This window comes from Balaenoptera physalus (assembly GCF_965194825.1).
Source record: "Balaenoptera physalus genome assembly, chromosome: 17".
In the NCBI taxonomy this organism is placed as follows: Eukaryota; Metazoa; Chordata; class Mammalia; order Artiodactyla; family Balaenopteridae; genus Balaenoptera; species Balaenoptera physalus.
This window is the reverse complement of record NC_138895.1, coordinates 41265350-41285294: the sequence shown is the minus strand read 5'-3', so window position 1 is coordinate 41285294 and position 19945 is coordinate 41265350. Positions and strand designations below refer to the sequence as shown.

Genomic DNA, 19945 nt, shown 5'->3' with positions numbered 1-19945 from the left:
AATTCTCTTAGCTTTGGCTTGTCTGTAAAGCTTTTTATTTCTCCATCAGTTCTGAATGAGATCCTCACTGTGTAGAGTAATCTTGGTTTAGGTTTTTCCCTTTCTACACTTTAAATATGTCCTGCCATTCCCTTCTGACCTGCAAAGTTTCTGCTGAAAAATCAGCTGATAACCTTATGGGGATTCCCTTGTAAGTTATATGTTGCTTTTCCCTTGCTGCTTTTAGTATTTTTCCTTTGTATTTAATTTTTGTTAGTTTGATTAATATGTGTCTTTGTGTGTTCCTCCTTGTGTTTATCCTGTATGGAACTCTCTGCACTTCCTGGACTTATTTGAATATTTCTTTTTCCATGTTAGGGAAGTTTTCAACTATAATCTTTCAAATATTTTCTCAGACCCTTTCCCTTTCTCTTTTTCTTCTGGGACTCCTATAATTCGAATGTTGATGTACTTGATGTTGTCCCAGAGGTCTCTGAGACTCTCCTCTATTCTTTTCATTCTTTTTTCTTTATTCTGTTCCTTGGCAGTTAACTCCACCATTCTGTCTTCCAGCTCACTTATTCATTCTTCTGCCTCACTTATCCTGCTGTTGTTTCCTTCTTGGGTATTTTTCATTTCAATTATTATGTTGTTCATCACTGATTGTTTGTTCTTTAGTTCTTCTATGTCCTTGTTAAATGTTTCTTGTATTTTCTCCATCCTATTTTCGAGATCTTGGATCATCTTTACTATCATTACTCTGAATTCTTTTTCTGACAGCTTGCCTATTTCCTTTTCATTTATTTGGTCTTGTGGTATTTTACCTTGCTCCTTTGTCTGCAGCATATTTCTCTGTTGTTTCATTTTGTCTAATCTACTGCATTATGGTCTTCTTTCCACAGGCTGCAGGGTCATATTTCCTCTTGTTTCTGTTAACTGCCCCCTGCTGAGTGAGGTTGGTCCAGGGGCTTGTGCAGGCTTCCTGATGGGATGGCCTGTTGTGTGCACTCTGTTGGTTGGAGTTGAGTCTTTTCCCTCTAATGGGTAGGGCTGAATCAGGTAGTGTGTTTTGGTTATTCTGTGAGGTTAGTATGACTTTAGGCAGCCTGTCTACTGATGGGTGGGCCTGTGTTGCTCTCTTGATGGTTGTTTAGTTTGAGGTGTTTAGCACTGGAGCCTGCAGGCAGTTGTGTGGGGCCAGGTCTTGGTGTTGATATGGATACCTTCAGGAATGCACATGCTGATTAATATTCCCTGGGTCTGGGAATTCTCTATGTTTCAGCCTCCTGGAGTCTATGTTTCCATCCTGGGGGTCAAGGCCAAATCCCAGTTGGGGAACCAAGAGCCCTCAAGCTGCACAGTGTGGCCTGATAGAAATATAGAAAAGAAAAGAAAAAAGAAAAACAAAACAAAACAAAAAACAAGAAAACAAAACCAAAAAACAGACAAACAAAGCTCAGGGCAAATAACAAGAATGGAAGCAAACAAATAGCAGCAACAGCAACACAACACACACTCACACACACATACACATACACACACACACACACACACACACACACAGAAAGAAACCAAAAACAAGGGAACAGACAACCAAACAAGAGGATTCTCATATGAGAACAGTTGATAAGGATTATACTAATGTAAACAAAGAATGAAAAATAGAACAGAAATGGGGGCAAGCAAACAACATCAATAACAACAATAACAGGTGAGTAAAACATAGAATATACACCTAAAAACAATTTTAAAAAAGAAAAAGGGAAAATATATAAAATGAAAAACAAAGACAAGACTAAAGCCACAGAGCAACAATAAAGGAAGAATATAAATATAAAAACTTTATGTATATTAAGAAAATAACATAAGATAAAAAATTTAAAAATAAAAGTAAAAAATAAAATGTAAAAGATAAAAAACAATAAAAGCAACACCAACAACTAAACAAAATGAAACAAACCAACAAAGTATAGCAGTAATAAGAATATTTTCCTTTGGCCACCTCCCCAGGAAGCCTTCCAACAACTCTAGGTAGGTCTCTGGACCTGCTGTGGACACTGTGGGGCCAGCTCAGATTCTGATTTGGTCCAATTCCCGTGTGTATTTGCCCACAAAGTCCAATGCTGTGAAGGCTAGACTGGTCTCAGAAGTTAAAACACTTGTTGTCTATTCAGGTATTCCACAAATGCAGTGTTTACCTAGCCAATCTTGGGGATTTAATTCACAGCTTGTGCTGCTGCATAAAAAGATTTGTGTTTCTCTTCCTTAGTTGCACTGCCCCTCACGCTCAATTTTGGTTTTAACCCCTCCTCTGAGTGTGTGTCACCTTCAGTTGTCTGATCCTTGCCCAGGTGAGTGGGAGCAAAAGCAGTGGCTACTTGGAGCACACATGGGTACTCCCAGTACCTGCAGCAGCAGGAGCTAGTGTATGGGAGTGCTGTGGGCCCCACCCCCCATGCACCTCTCAACAATAGCACCTCACTTCCCAGGCAGACCCCACTTCCTCTAGGGGCATTCCTGGCCATGCTTCCCCTCACTCCCATCCCTTCTACTGTATCTGCACAGCCCACTGCGTTTCTCTCCCTGTATTTGTTTTTCCAACCCCATACTTTAGCCCTCTGACCCTGCCAGCTTTGGCAGACTCTTGTCCAAGTTAGGGAATCCTTGGGCTGATTCCCAAGGAGGTTTTGGGGTGGGGCAGCACTCAAGTTCCTGGAGCCTACACAGGTGGAGGCGACCCTGGCCGGAGGGGTGGGTGGGCGCACTCAGGTGGGAGCCCATCTCAATGCCTGCAGAGGCTGAAGAAGCTGACGGGTGGGGAAGGGGGTTATAATGGTGGCTCCGCCCCTTGCACATCACTGGACAATGACACCTTGCTATGGTGTCTCAGGCTTTTTCCACAGACTTTCCCAGTTGTGTCATCCCTTGCTCCTGTCCATTCATACTGTCTTTTCACAGCCAAGAGCTGTCCTCTCCCTGGGTCTGTACTCCAAAACCCTCTTTCCAGCACCCAGCTCCCCTTCACAACAGGCGACACACGATTCAAGCTGGAAAATGCAGAGTTGCACTGTAGATCATGCATGCAGTTCTTATTTTGTTCTGCCTTCCACAGACCATCTGCTGCATTCTCCTTTGATCCGCCAAAGTTCCTCTTCTGTCCCAGCTGATTTCCCCTCCGTGAAGGAGTCTTTCTTAATGTGGGGATTTCTCCTCACCTTCAGCTTCCCGCCAGGTTTGTTGGTCTCTTTTTTGGTTCCTCTTTTCTTCTCTCTTTCATTCTTTTAGGTGTCCAAAGTCTACCTATACTGTTCAGCAGGAGCTCTGTGGGAATTGTTCCATTTGTAGATGTGTTTTTGATGCACTTCTGAGGAGGGACAAATTCCATATCCTCCTATTCCAACATCTTGACTCCTCCACCTTTACCTGAGTTTTAAACTTGTGCAAACATACTTTAAACTGTTAGCACTGTTCACTTGTTGGCATTTCTAGCCATTCACTGCATAAAGGGTGACAAACTGGGGCTTTAGGAAAAGCCTGTTACTGATGCAATACTTTCAGATGGATTCAATATGTAATTAATAAATGAGAACTACTTAGGTGCAAAATTGGTATTTTGGCATAATCTTATCAAATTACTTCTTCTGTATGCTTTCTCTATATAGACCATGATTTCAGAATGGTTGGATAAGAGAAGTGTAGCTTTATCATTCAGTACGGTCTTATAAATCTGTCATATATTATTGCACTAAAAACCTGTAATTCAATAGCTAAAGCAACCTAAGTAATATTTTTCTTATCCCCTTTCCTCCAGAAAAGGAAAAGGAAAAGAAATAAAAGGACATGGTGAAATGCATTCCTTTCTCCTCTCTCTTACCTGAATCTGGTAAGGTGCTCAAAACTTTTCTATTTAGTTATTTTTAAAATCCATTTCTTTTAATCCAAACCAGCTGTTTTCTCTGAAGAGCAGGCTGGAAAAAAATATTGTTTGAATAATACTTTCCCAAGCCTGTACATTCTTGGGGTTAGAGCTAGCTAAACCCATGAATGATTTACACTCCTGTTTATTCCAAGAGCTTTATAGTTTCCCATTAGTCTCCTCCCCAGATCCCAAACGTTTTCCCAAGCAGCAGCACATTCACTAAACACACGGCTAATTTAATCTCATTTGGACTATTGGACGTTTTTGGGGATAGGAAAGTTTTTTTTAGAATCTTCTCAGTTTTAGATAAAATTGGGAAGAGAAACCTGAAGTAGAGCTTATTTTTCTATTACATGTATTTCTTATTTTTCTATTACATTTAAATGTTCTAATTGCTTCTCTCAGAGCGAATCTAATCTCATAATTATAAATAATTAATGTTTCCCTAGAGTAATACTAAATCAAGCCATCATTTGGGGATACAAATACACAGTAGCGCCCAATAAAACATACACCTTAATATTATTACTAAATCAAAACGAAAGTGAAATCTCCAGAGGACTCAGGCCTCAGGAAGATATATGATATGAGTAACTAAAAGAAGGAAGGATAGATGGAATTTTTGGTTGTATGGATGTCTACATGAGACTCACTAATGTAAATTTCTCCAATTATGCAGCAAAATCAACATCTATATAACCCTCACAATTTTTATTTAAATAGGCAGCATATCCCGTATGACTTCTGTAACTTATGGTAATTTTACATATAGAAAATTTCAATATACTTCATATTCAACTTTTAGATAAGTTTCCCAGAGCAAACTATGTAAAATTAATCCAACAGCACGTGTTCTTGCCTGACAGAAGTCCTTCCTCAATATCTAGTGTCTAACCTGCACTTTTCATTCTGAAGTACTGATTCATGTACCAAAAGAACAGCAAAGTCACGACCGTAACTTCTAGATCTCGAAAATATGTACGTAGTGAAGAGCAAATTACTGGCATGTTTTCTGGTTAAATCAAACCCTAGACAGCTAGAGTTATAAAAAGGGTAATAAAGTTTTTATAACAAGCAATAAATACAAATCTCTGTTAGGACTGATTGAAGAAGATAGTTCTTCATCACCTATATATGGTTCATTTCTGGGTCCCCTATCTCCTCACTGCAATTTTTATACATGCAGGAGAAGCTTTGTTTTTTATTCAGAATGGTTGAAGGCAATTCCATCAGAGGCTCACTGCTAGGTGAGAAGTCATTGACTGCAGCTTTATATTGTAGAGTGTGTTGGAGGGAGATTGTAAAGTTTTGTGGGTAGTTTTTAAACCTCTTTTTTATTTAATAAACCACAGTAAGTAGGTAACTACAGATGAAAGATGTTTTTCAAGAGCTTAAGTCTTCATTCAGTCATCCATCTATTCGGCCATCTGTTTCATCCATTCATCTATCCATCCGTACATCCATTCCTAGTGTGTGTGAGGCATACTAAGCATTAGGAAAATTCTACTAAAAGGTGATAGGAATTGAGTAAAATAGGAAATTTTTTCTGATGACTTCTGAATGTGGGTGCTTGCTAACTTTATTTCTCACTACTGGCAGCAGCAAATGGCCCATCTGCATGTCTACTTTCCCTCTTTGTTCCTATCTTAAAAGATAGTACCGCCGAAAGCCTGGCCATAGATCTGCATAGATTGCGACCTAAAGTAAAGCAGGGTATACTAAAGACAGGTGTCTTTCTGCTCTAGAATAGCAAGCTCTGTTTAGGTCCAGACATTCAGTGACTTTCCTCACTCAGGGCAGAGCATATTTTTTGTTTTTTGTTTTGCTTTTTTAATAATGATTCTCACAGTCTTTATTTATTTTTAACTTTAAATTTTATATTGGAGTAGAGCTGATTAACAATGTTGTGATGGTTTCAGGTGCACAGCAAAGTGACTCAGCCATACATATACATGTATCCATTCTCCCCCAGACTCCCATCCTATCCAGGCTGCCACATAACATTGAGCAGACTTCCCTGTGCTATACAGTAGGTCCTTGTTGGTTATCCTTTGTAAATATGTGTACATGTCAATCCCAAACTCCCTAACTATCCCTTCCCTCCACCCTTCCACCCCAGTAACCATAAGTTCATTCTCTAAGTCTGTTTCTGTTTTGTAAATACGTTCATTTTTATCATTTCTTTTTAGATTCTACATATAAGTGATATCATACGATATTTCTCTTTCTCTGTCTGACTTACTTTACTCGGTATGACAGTCTCTAGGTTGATCCATGTGGCTGCAAATGGCATTATTTCATTCTTTTTATGTGGCTGAGTAATATTCCATTCTATATATGTACCACATCTTCTTTATCCATTCCTCTGTCAATGGACATTTAGGTTGTTTCCATGTCTTGGCTATTGTAAACAGTGCTGCAATGAACATTGGGGTTCATGTATCCTTTCGGACCATGTTTTTCTCCGGATATATGCCCAGGAGTGGGATTGCAGGGTCATATGGTAGCTCTATTTTTAGTTTTTTAAGAAACTTCTATACTGTTCTCCACAGTGGCTGTACCAATTTACATTCCCATCAACAGTGTAGGAGGGTTTCCTTCTCTCCACATCCTCTCCAGCATTTACTGTTTGTGGATTTTTTGTTGATAGCCATTTTGACTGGTGTGAGTCAATATCTCACTGTAGTTTTGACTTGCATTTCTCTAATCATTAGCTATATTGAACATCTTTTCTTGTGCCTCTTGGCCATCCATATGTCTTCCTTGGAAAAATGTCTGTTTAGGTCTTCCACCCATTTTTTGATTGGGTTGTTTGTTTTGATGATATTAAACCACATGAGCTGTTTGTAAATTTTGGAGACTAATCTCTTGTCAGTCACATCATTTCAAATATTTTCTTCCAATCTCTGGGTTGTCTTTTCGTTTTGTTTATGGTTTCCTTTACTGTGCAAAAGCTTTTGAGTTTAATTAAGTCCCATTTGTTTATTTTTGTTTTTATTTCCATTACTCTGGAAGTCGGATTGGAAAAGATATTGCTGCGATTTATTTCAGAGTGTTCTGCCTATGTTTTCCTCTAGGAGTTTTATAGTGTCCAGTCTCACATTTAGGTCTTTAATCCATTTTGAGCTTATTTTTGTGTATAGTGTTAAAGAATGATCTAATTTTATTTTTTTACATGTAGTTGTCCAGTTTTCCCAGCACCATTTTTTGAAGAGACTGTCTTTCCACCATTGTATAGTCTTGCCTCCTTTGTTGTAGATTAATTGACCATAGGTGCGTGGGTTTATTTCTGGGCTTTCTATCTTGTTCCCTTGATCTATAGTTCTATTTTTGTGTCAGTACCATACTGTTTTGATGACTATAGCTTTGTAGTATAGTCTGAAGGCAGTCAGGGAGCCTGATTCCTCCAGCTCCATTTTTCTTTCTCAAGATTACTTTGCCTATTCGGGGTCTTTTGTGTCTCCATACAAATTTTAAGATTTTTTGTCCTATTTCTGTGAAAAATGCCATTGGTAATTTAATAGAGTTGCATTGAATCTGTAGATTGCCTTGGATAGTATAGTCATTTTGAGAAGATTTATTCTTCCAGCCCAAGAATATGGTATATCTTTCCATCTGTATGTGCTTTCTTTGATTTCTTTCCTCAGCATCTTATAGTTTTTGGAGTACAGGTCTTTTGTCTCATTAGGTAGGTTTATTCCTAGGTATTTTATTCTTTTTGATGCAATGGTAAATGGGATTGTTTATTGAATTGATCTTTCATTGTTAGTGTATAGAAATGCAACAGATTTCTGTGTATTAATTTTATAGCCTGCAAATTTACCAAGTTCATTTTTGAGCTCCAGTAGTTTTCTGCTGGCATTTTTAGGATTTTCTATGTATAGTATCATGTCATCTGCAAACAGTGACAGTTTTACTTCTTCTTTTCCAATTTGTATTCCTTTTATTTCTTTTTCTTCTCTGATTGCCGTGGCTAGGACTTCCAAAACTATGTTGAATAATAGTTGTGAGAGTGGACATCCTTGTCTCATTCCTGATCTTAGAGGAAATGCTTTCAGTTTATCACCATTGAGAATGATATTTGCTGTGGGTTTGTCGTATATGGCCTTTATATGGCCTTTATTATGTTGAGGTAGGTTCCCCCTATGCCCACTTTCTGGAGAGTTTTTATCAGAAACGACTGTTGAATCTTGTCAAAAGCTTCTTCTGCAGCTATTGAGATGATCATATGGTTTTTATTCTTCAATTTGTTGATGTGGTGTATCACACTGATTGATTTGCATATATTGAAAAATGCTTGCAACCTTGGGATAAATCCCACTTGATCATGGTGTATGGTCCTTTTAATGTGTTGTTGGATTCAAATTGCTAGTATTTTGTTGAGGATTTTTGCATCTATGTTCATCAGTGATATTGGCCTATAATTTTCTTTTTTAGTTGTATCTTTGTCTTGTTTTGGTATCAGGGTGATGGTGGCATCATAGAATGAGTTTGTGAATTTTCCTTCCTCTGCAATTTTTGGAACAGTTTCAGACTATAGGTGCTAGCTCTTCTCTAAATGTTTGATAGAATTTGCCTGTGAAGACATTTGGTCCTGGAATATTGTTTGTTGGGAGTTTTTTAATATCAGTTTCAATTTCAGTGCTTGTGATTAGTCTGTTCATGTTTTCTAATCCTTCCTGGTTCAGTCTTGGGAGACTACATTTCTAAGAATTTGTCCGTTTCTTCCAGGTTGTCCATTTTATTGGCATACAGTTGCATATAGTAGTCTCTTATGGTCCTTTGTATTTCTGTAGTGTCAGTTTTAACTTCTTCTTTTTCATTTATTATTTTATTGATTTGAGTTGTCTCCCCTCTTTTTCTTGATGAGTCTGGATAAAGGTTTACCAATATTGTTTATCTTTTCAAAGAACCAGCTTTTAGTTTCATTGATCTTTGTTACTGTCTTATTTGTCTCTATTTCATTTATTTCTGCTCTGATTTTTATGATCTCTTTCCTTCTACTAACTTTGAGTTTTGTTTCTTCTTCTTTCTCTAGTTGCTTTAGGTGTAAGGTTAGGTTGTTTATCTGAGATTTTTCTTGTTTCCTGTATTGGGACATGTATTCCTATGAAATTTTTTTCTTTTTTCTTAGAAATGCTTTTGCTGTATCCTATAGGTTTTGGATCATTGTGCTTTCATTTTCATTTGTCTCTAGGTATTTTTTAATTTCCTTTTTGGTTTCTTCAGTGATCCATTGGTTATTTAGTAACATATTGTTTAGCCTCCACGTGTTTGTATTTTTTATAGATTTTTTCTTGTAGTTTATTTCTAATCTCAGCGTTGTGGTTGAAAAACATGCTTGATATGATTTCAATTTTCTTAAATTTACGGAAGCTCACTTTGTGGCCCAGGATGTGGTCAATCCTGGAGAATGTTCCATGTGCACTTGAGAAGAATGTGTATTCTTCTACTTTTGGATGGAGTGCTGTATACATATCAATTAAGTCCATCTGGTCTAATATTTCATTTAAGGCCTGTGTTTCCTTATTGATTTTCTGTTCAGATGATCTGTCCATTGATGAAAGTGGGATGTTAAAGTTCCCCACTATTATTGTGTTACTGTTGATTTCTCCCTTATGGCTGTTAATATTTGCCTTATATATTGGGGTGCTACTATATTTCGTGCATATATGTTTACAATTGTTATATCTTCTTCTTGGATTGATCCCTTGATTGTTATGTAGTGTCCTTCTTTGTCTCTTATAACAGTCTTTATTTTTAAGTCTATTTTGTCTGATATGAGTATTGCTACTCTAGCTTTCTTTTGATTTCTATTTGCATGGAATACCTTCTTCCATCCCCTCACTTTCAGTCTGTATGTGTCCCTAGATCTGAGGTGGGTCTCTTGTAGATAGCATACATATGGGTCTTATTTTCATATCCATTCAGCCAGTCTATGTCTTCTGGTTGGTGCATTTAATCCATTTACATTTAAGTAATTATCAATATGTGTGTTCCTATTGCCATTTTCTTAATTATTTTGAGTCTGTTTTTGTAGGTCTTTTTTCTTTCCTTCCTCTTTTGTTCTCTTCTCTTGTGGTTTGATGCCATCTTTAGTGTTGTGTTTGGGTTGCTTTTTCTTTTGTGTGTATGTATCTATTGTAGTTTTTGGGTTTGCTGTTCCCATGAGGTTTTGATGTAATAGTCTATATATGTACAAGGTTGGTTTAAGTTTCTAGTCTCTTTCCCACCTAGAGGATTTCCTTTAGCGTTTGTTGCAAAGCTGGTCTGGTGGTGCTGAATTTTCTTAGCTTTTGCTTGTCTGTAAAACTTTTGATTTCTCCATCAAATCTGAATGAGAGCCTTGCAGGGTAGAGTATTCCTGGTTGTAGGCTTTTCCTTTTCATCATTTTAAATATATCCTGCCACTCCCTTCTGGCTGGTAGAGTTTCTGCTCAAAATCAGCTGTTAACATTATAAGGATTCCCTTGTATATTATTTGTTGCTTTTCCCTTGATGCTTTTAATATTTTTTTGTCTTTAATTTTTGTCAATTTGATTACTATGTGTCTTGGCATGTTTCTCCTGGGTTTATCCTGTCTGACAGTCTCTGTGCTTCTTGGACTTGGGTGGCTATTTCCTTTCCCATGTTAGGGAAGTTTTTGACTCTAACCTCTTCAAATATTTTCTTGGGTCCTTTCTATCTCTCTTCTCCTTCTGGGACCCCTATAATGCAAATATTGGTGCATTTAATGTTGTCCCAGAGGTCTCATCGGCTGTCTTCATTTCTTTTCATTTTTTTTTTTTTATTCTGTTCCACAGCAGTGATTTCCACCATTCTGTCTTCCAGGTCACTTATCCGTTGTTCTGTCTCAGTTATTCTGCTGTTGATTCCTTCTAGTGTATTTTTCATTTCAGTAATTGTATTATTCATCTCTGTTTGTTTGTTCTTTAATTCTTCTAGGTCTTTGTTAAACATTTTTTGCATCTTCTTGATCCTTGCCTCCATTCTTTTTCCGAGGTACTGGATCATCTTCATTATTATTATTCTGAATTTTTTTCTGGAATGTCACCTATCTCCACTTCATTTAGTTGTTTTTCTGGGATTTTATCTTGTTCTTTTATCTGGGAATTTAATCCTCTGACTTTTCATTTTATCTATCTTTCTATGATTGTGGTTTTTGTTCCACAGGCTGCAGGATTGTAGTTCTTCTTGCTTCTGCTGTCTGCCCTTTGGTGGATGAGGCTACCTAAGAGGCTTGTACAAGCTTCCTGATGGTGGGTAGAGGGACTGGTGGTGGGTAGAGCTGGGTGTTGCTCTGGTGGTCAGAGCTCAGTATAACTTTAATCCACTTGTCTGCTGATGCATGGTGCTGTGTTCCCTCCCTGTTGGCTGTTTGGCCCAAGACGACCCAGCACTGGAGCCAACTGGCTCTTTGGTGAGTCTAATGCCAGACTCTTGGAGGGCTCACAACAATGAATACTTCCCAGAACTTCTGCTGTCAGTGTCCTTGTCCCTGTGATGAGCCACATCTGCCCCCTACCTCTACAGGAGACACTCCAACACTAACAGGTAGGTCTGGTTCCATCTCCTATGGGGTCACTGCTCCTTCTCCCTGGGTCCTGGTGCACAGAAGATTTTGTGTGTACCCTTCAAGAGTGGAGTCTCTGTTTCCCCCAGTCTTGTCAAAGTCCTGCAATCAAATCCTGCTGGCCTTATTAGTCCAGTTCTCTGTGGATTCCTCATCTCCTTTCTGAACCCCCATGTTGGGAAGCCTGATGTGTGGCTCAGAACCTTTACTCAGATGGGTGGATTTCTGTGGTATAATTGTTATCCAGTTTGTGAGTCACCCACCCAGTGGTTATGGGATTTGATTTTATCATGATTGTGCCCCTCCTATCATCTCATTGTGGCTTCTCCTTCGCCTTTGAATGTGGGGTATCTTTTCTGGTGAGTTCCAGTGTCTTCCTGTCAATGATTGTTCAGCAGTTAGTTGTAATTCAGGTACTCTCACAAGAAGGAGTGAGCAAACGTCCTTCTATTCTTCCATTTTGAACCAGTCTTGGGCAACCATGTTTTGACACTAGGCCAAAACCCTAGAAGATGCTTGCAGAAGACTCCCCCATAGCTCTATAAAATGATATGAAAATATAAAATATCAATTTTAAAAACTTTGAGATACTCTTTCTTGTAGTAAATAAATCTAGGAATTACATTTAAAATTCATAAATGTTAGGGCTAAAGCTAGAAGGGCAAGGTTGCCTAGTTTTAATATGTTGTTATGTTCAGTTTCAGAATAGTTTCTTGCTCAAGGATACCCAATTTTCTTACCCAATTATGTCATTTTTTGGTACAGGAAACATGCATGTCTTGGTTAGGAATTACTTGACTTCAAAGATAAATCCACTGAAACAATGTTGAGAAGGAATGAAAGTATGTTGCAAAGATACAAGAGGCAGACACTTGACCCAGCATATAGAAAGTAATCAGCAACTAAGCTAGTTACTCTTTCTGTTATTTTCTCTCCTGGTGTCCCATGATCCCCTGTCTCCTTCTGGATGTCTGCATCCACATTCTCTCTTTAGACTGACTTTCTGTCCTTTGCCATATACTTGGGACACAAAGGACAACCTTGTCTCTTTACTTGTCTTCCCAGCTTTAGCACTTTGGATCAACTGAAGAGTGTCTTTGTATACCAATTTCAAATTCCGATTCAAGAGACTATGATTGACTTAGTTTAGCAAATCAATTTGACTCTCCTGAATCAGATACTACCCTTTCTCTAATGTTTAGAGTCTGGGAAATTTTCCTAGGGCAGTATAATCCACAGAATCATTTCCACAAAAACACCTCAAAGGAAAATAATCATAGAGTTCCATTTCTTTCTTTGAACTTATTTTCTTTATATACAGTAACTTTTAGTTTATGTAAAGTTTTTCCTCTCTGCATTTATACAAAGTAATATGTTCTAAGTGAAAAAGAAGATTAAGTTTTTAAACTAACTAAAGTCTGCTGAGTCAATGATAGCACATTACTATGGGCAAGTTTTTCTTCCTTGCTAAAATGAAGCATTTTGTTATTATCTACCACCTCATCATTTATCCTGTGAACATCTTTAATGATGAATTATAACAACACATATTTCAATTCAATGTATTTTTTATCTAGAGACTTTCCCTCTCAACTGTTTCTGTTAGCTTTAATTAATTGGCTTTTATTAATTATTTTTAAATCTTTGATCAAATAATTTTAAGCTCTTACATGATATCTGGCTCATTGAAATCAGTCAAGTTGTCAAGGAGGAGTTTGAAAAAAATAATTATTCCAATGCATACAGGTTAGTTTCATAAATTATCTGATATCTATCCTCTTATCTTATTATTAGATTTAGTAATTTTCTCTTTACCTAGTCTTATTCAACTCCAATTTAGCCTCCACACTTCATCCAGTGTTATTTTATTTTATTTTATTTTATTTATTTTTTAAAAAAATATCTTTATTGAAGTATAAATTGCCTTACAATGGTGTGTTAGCTTCTGCTTTATAACAAAGTGAATCAGTTATACATATACAATATGTTCCCATTTCTCTTCCCTCTTGCATCTCCCTCCCTCCCACCCTCCCCATCCCACCCCTCTAGGTGGTCACAAAGCACCGAGCTGATCTCCCTGTGCTATGCGGCTGCTTCCCACTAGTTATCTATTTTACATTTGGTAGTGTATATATGTCCATGACACTCTCTTACCCTGTTACATCACACCCCACCCCCTCCCCATATCCTCAAGTCCATTCTCTAGTAGGTCTGTGTCTTTATTCCCGTCTTGCCACTAGGTTCTTCATGGCCTTTTTTTTTTTTTTTTTTCCCCCCCTTAGATTCCGTATATATGTGTTAGCATACTGTATTTGTTTTTCTCTTTCTGACTTACTTCACTCTGTGTGACAGACTCTAACTCCATCCACTTCATTACAAATACCTCCATTTCATTTCTTTTTATGGCTGAGTAATATTCCATTGTATATATGTGCCACATCTTCTTTATCCATTCATCCGATGATGGACATTTAGGTTGCTTCCATGTCCTGGCTATTGTAAATAGAGCTGCAATGAACATTTTGGTACATGACTCTTTTTGACCTATGGTTTTCTCAGGGTATATGCCCAGTATTGGGATTGCTGGGTCGTATGGTAGTTCTATTTGTAGTTTTTTAAGGAACCTCCATACTGTTCTCCGTAGTGGCTGTATCAATTTACATTCCCACCAACAGTGCAAGAGTGTTCCCTTTCCTCCACACCCTCTCCAGCATTTATTGTTTCTAGATTTTTTGATGATGGCCATTCTGACCGGTGTGAGATGATATCTCATTGTAGTTTTGATTTGCATTTCTCTAATGATTAATGATGTTGAGCATTCTTTCATGTGTCTGTAGGCCATCTGTATATCTTCTTTGGAGAAATGTCTATTTAGGTCTTCTGCCCATTTTTGGATTGGGTTGTTCGTTTTTTTGTTATTGAGCTGCATGTGCTGCTTTTAAATCTTGGAGATTAATCCTTTGTCAGTTGCTTCATTTGTAAATATTTTCTCCCATTCTGAGGGTTGTCTTTTTGTCTTGTTTATGGTTTCCTTTGCTGTGCAAAAGCTTTTAAGTTTCATTAGGTCCCATTTGTTTATTTGTGTTCTTATTTCCATTTCTCTGGGAGCTGGGTCAAAAAGAATCTTGCTGTGATGAATGTCATAGAGTGTTCTGCCTATGTTTTCCTCTAAGAGTTTGATAGTGTCTGCCCTTACACTTAGGTCTTTAATCCATTTTGAGTTTATTTTTGTGCATGGTGTCAGGGAGTGTTCTAATTTCATACTTTTACATGTACCTGTCCAATTTTCCCAGCACCACTTATTGAAGAGGCTGTCTTTTCTCCACTGTATATGCTTGCCTCCTTTATCAAAGATAAGGTGACCATATGTGTGTGGGTTTATCTCTGGGCTTTCTATCCTGTTCCATTGATCTATATTTCTGTTTTTGTGCCAGTACCAAACTGTCTTGATTACTGAAGCTTTGTAATATAGTCTGAAGTCAGGGAGCCTGATTCCCCCAGCTCCATTTTTCGTTCTCAAGATTGCTTTGGCTATTCGGGGTCTTTTGTGTCTCCATACAAATTGTGAAATTTTTTGTTCTAGTTCTGTGAAAAATGCCAGTGGTAGTTTGATAGGGATTGCATTGAATCTGTAGATTGCTTTGGGTAGTAGAGTCATTTTCACAATGTTGACTCTTCCAATCCAGGAACATGGTATATCTCTCCATCTATTTGTATCATCTTTAATTTCTTTCATCAGTGTCTTATAATTTTCTGCATACAGGTCTTTTGTCTCCTTAGGTAGGTTTATTCCTAGATATTTTATTCTTTTTGTTGCAATGATAAATGGGAGTGTTTTCTTAATTTCACTTTCAGATTTTTTGTCATTAGTGTATAGAAATGCAAGAGATTTCTGTGCATTAATTTTGTATCCTGCTACTTTACCAAATCCATTGATTAGCTCTAAGAGTTTTCTGGTAGCATCTTTAGGATTCTCTATGTATAGTATCATGTCATCTGCAAATAGTGACAGCTTTACTTCTTCTTTTCCGATTTGGATTCCTTTTATTTCTTTGTCTTCTCTGATTGTTGTGGCTAACACTTCCAAAACTATGTTGAATAATAGTGGTGAGAGTGGGCAACCTTGTCTTGTTCCTGATCTTATTGGAAATGGTTTCAGTTTTTCACCATTGAGGACAATGTTGGCTGTGGGGTTGTCATATATGGCCTTTATTATGTTGAGGAAAGTTCCCTCTATGCCTACTTTCTGCAGGGCTTTTATCATAAATGGGTGTTGAATTTTGTCGAAAGCTTTCTCTGCATCTATTGAGATGATCATATGGTTTTTCTCCTTCAATTTGTTAATATGGTGTATCACATTGATTGATTTGCGTATATTGAAGAATCCTTGCATTCCTGGAATAAATCCCACTTGATCATGGTGTATGATCCTTTTAATGTGTTGTTGGATTCTGTTTGCTAGTATTTTGTTGAGGATTTTTGCATCTATGTTCATCAGTGATATTGGTCTGTAGTTTTCTTTCTTTGTGACATCTTTGTCTGGTTTTGGTATCAGGGTGATGGTGGCCTCGTAGAATGAGTTTGGGAGTGTTCCTCCCTCTGCAATATTTTGGAAGAGTTTGAGAAGGATAGGTGTTAGCTCTTCTCTAAATGTTTGATAGAATTCACCTGTGAAGCCATCTGGTCCTGGGCTTTTGTTTGTTGGAAGGTTTTTAATCACAGTTTCAATTTCAGTGCTTGTGATTGGTCTGTTCATATTTTCTATTTCTTCCTGGTTCAGTCTCGGCAGTTTGTGCCTTTCTAAGAATCTGTCCATTTCTTCCAGGTTGTCCATTTTATTGGCATATAGTTGCTTGTAGTAATCTCTCATGATCTTTTGTACTTCTGCAGTGTCAGTGGTTACTTCTCCTTTTTCATTTCTAATTCTATTGATCTGAGTCTTCTCCCTTTTTCTCTTGATGAGTCTGGCTAATGGTTTATCAATTTTGCTTATCTTCTGAAAGAACCAGCTTTTAGTTTCATTGATTTTTGCTATTGTTTCCTTCATTTCTTTTTCATTTATTTCTGACCTGATCTTTATAATTTCTTTCCTTCTGCTGGCTTTGGGGTTTTTTTGTTCTTCTTTCTCTAATTGCTTTAGGTGCAAGGTTAGGTTGTTTATTCGAGATGTTTCCTGTTTCTTGAAGTAGGCTTGTATTGCTATAAACTTCCCTCTTAGCACTGCTTTTGCTGCGTCCCATAGGTTTTGGGTCGTCGTATCTCCATTGTCATTTGTTTCTAGGTATTTTTTGATTTCCCCTTTGATTTCTTCAGTAATCACTTCGTTATTAAGTAATGTATTGTGTAGCCTCCATGTGTTTGTATTTTTTACAGATCTTTTCCTGTAATTGATATCTAGTCTCATAGCGTTGTGGTCAGAAAAGATACTTGATACGATTTCAATTTTCTTAAATTTACCAAGGCTTGATTTGTGACCCAAGATGTGATCTATCCTGGAGAATGTTCCATGAGCACTTGAGAAAAATGTGTATTCTGTTGTTTTTGGATGGAATGTCCTATAAATATCCATTAAGTCCATATTGTTTAATGTATCATTTAAAGCTTGTGTTTCCTTATTTATTTTCATTTTGGATGATCTGTCCATTGGTGAAAGTGGGGTGTTAAAGTCCCCTACTATGATTGTGTTGCTGTCGATTTCCCCTTTTATGGCTGTTAGTATTTGCCTTATGTATTGAGGTGCTCCTATGTTGGGTGCATAAATATTTACAATTGTTATACCTTCCTCTTGGATCGATCCCTTGATCATTATATAGTGTCCTTCTTTGTCTCTTGTAATTGTCTTTATTTTAAAGTCTATTTTGTCTGATATGAGAATTGCTACTCCAGCTTTCTTTTGATTTCCATTTGCATGGAATATCTTTTTCCATCCCCTCACTTCAGTCTGTATGTGTCTCTAGGTCTGAAGTGGGTCTCTTGTAGACAGCATATATATGGGTCTTGTTTTTGTATCCATTCAGCCAGCCTGTGTCTTTTGGTGGGAGCATTTAATCCATTTACACTCAAGGTAATTATCGATATGTATGTTCCTATTCCCATTTTCTTAAATGTTTTGGGTTTGTTATTGTAGGTGTTTTCCTTCTCTTGTGTTTCTTGCCTAGAGAAGTTCCTTTAGCATTTGTTGTAAAGCTGGTTTGGTGGTGCTGAACTCTCTCAGCTTTTGCTTGTCTGTAAAGATTTTAATTTCTCCATCGAATCTGAATGAGATCCTTGCTGGGTAGAGTAATCTTGGTTGTAGGTTTTTCTCCTTCATGACTTAAATATATCCTGCCACTCCCTTCTGGCTTGCAGAGTTTCTGCTGAAAGATCAGATGTTAACCTTATGGGGATTCCCTTGTGTGTTATTTGTCGTTTTTCCCTTGCTGCCTTTAATATGTTTTCCTTGTATTTAATTTTTGACAGTTTGATTAATATGTGTCTTGGTGTGTTTCTCCTTGGGTTTATCCTGTATGGGACTCTCTGTGCTTCCAGGACTTGATTAACTATTTCCTTACCCATATTAGGGAACTTTTCAACTATAATCTCTTCAAATATTTTCTCAGTCCCTTTCTTTTTCTCTTCTTCTTCTGGGACCCCTATAATTCGAATGTTGCTGTGTTTAATGTTGTGCCAGAGGTCTCTGAGACTGTCCTCAGTTCTTTTCATTCTTTTTTCTTTATCCTGCTCTGTAGTAGTTATTTCCACCATTTTATCTTCCAGGTCACTTATCCTTTCTTCTGCCTCAGTTATTCTGCTATTGATCCCATCTAGAGTATTTTTAATTTCATTTATTGTGTTTTTCATCATTGCTTGGTTCCTCTTTAGTTCTTCTACGTCCTTGTTAAATGTTTCTTGCATTTTGTCTATTCTATTTCCAAGATTTTGGATCATCCTTACTATCATTATTCTGAATTCTTTTTCAGGTAGACTACCTATTTCCTCTTCATTTGTTAAGTCTGGTGTGTTCTGACCCTGCTCCTTCATCTGCTGTGTGTTTTTCTGTCGTCTCATTTTGCTTATCTTACTGTGTTTGGGGTCTCCTTTTCACAGGCTGAAGGTTTGTAGTTCCCGTTGTTTTTGGTATCTGTCCCCAGTGGCTAAGGTTGGTTCAGTGGGTTGTGTAGGCTTCCTGGTGGAGGGAGCTAGTGCCTGAGTTCTGGTGGATGAGGCTGGATCTTGTCTTTCTGGTGGGCACGTCCACGTCTGGTGGTGTATTTTGGGGTGTCTGTGGCCTTATTATGATTTTAGGCAGCCTCTCTGCTAATGGATGGGGCTGTGTTCCTGTCTTGCTAGTTGTTTCGCATAGGGTGTCCAGGACTGTAGCTTGCTGGTCATTGAGTGAAGCTGGGTCTTGATGTTGAGATGGAGATCTCTGAGAGATTTTTGCCGTTTGGTATTACGTGGAGCTGGGAGGTCTCTTGTGGACCAGTGTCCTGAAGTTGGCTCTCCCACCTCAGAGGCACGGCCCTGATGCCTGGCTGGAGCACCAAGAGCCTTTCGTCCACACGGCTCAGAGTAAAAGGGAGAAAAAATAGAAAGAAAGAAAGAGGCTATAATATAGTGAAGTAAAATAAAGCTATTGTAAAGCAAAGCTATACAGACAAAATCTCACCCAGAAGCATATACATATACACTCACAAAAATAAAGGAAAAGGGGAAAAATTAATATATCCTGCTCCCAAAGTCCACCTCCTGAATTTGGGATGATTCGTTGTCTATTCAGGTATTCACCAGATGCAGGCACATCAAGTTGTTTGTGGAGTTTTAATCCGCTGCTTCTGAGGCTGCTGGGAGAGATTTCCCCTTCTCTTCCCTGTTCGCACAGCTCCTGGGGTTCAGCTTTGGATTTGGACCCGCCTCTGCGTGTAGGTCGCCTGAGGGCGTCTATTCCCCGCCCAGACAGGACGGGGTTAAAGGAGCAGCTGCTTCAGGGGCTCTGGCTCACCCAGGCCGCGGGGAGGGAGGGGTACAGAGGAGGCGGGGTGAGCCTGAGGCGGCCGAGGCCGGCGTGACGTTACACCAGCCTGAGGCGCACCGTGTGTTCTCCCGGGGAAGTTGTCCCCGGATCACGGGACCCTGGCAGTGGCGGGCTGCACAGGCTCCCGGGAGGGGTGATGTGGAGAGTGACCTGTGCTCGCACACAGGATTTTTGGAGGTGGCAGCAGCAGCCCCAGCGTCTCACGCCCGTCTCTGGGGTCCGCACTGATCGCCGCGGCTCGCGCCCTTCGCTGGAGTTCGTTTAGGCTGCGCTCTGAATCCCCTCTCCTTGCGCGCAGCAAAACAAAGAGACAAGAAAAAGTCTCTTGCCTCTTCGGCAGCTGAAGACTTTTTCCCGGTCTCCCTCCCAGCCAGCTGTGGTGCGCTAACCCCTTCAGGCTGTGTTCACGCTGCCAGCCCCAGTCCTCTCCCTGCGATCCAACGGAAGCCGAGCCTCAGCT

At 38.6% G+C, this 19945-nt stretch overlaps 1 long non-coding RNA gene across 1 annotated transcript in view; it reads left to right on the top strand.

The window, feature by feature from the left end:
- The window catches only part of LOC309647167, a 57143-nt gene extending 38022 nt beyond the window's left edge, over window positions 1–19121 (top strand). Inside the window, exon 2 of the long non-coding RNA XR_014255847.1 lies at window positions 19051–19121. This is a non-coding gene — a long non-coding RNA (uncharacterized lncRNA). The remainder of the gene's footprint in view (window positions 1–19050) is intronic.
- The last annotated feature ends 824 nt before the right edge of the window (window positions 19122–19945 follow it).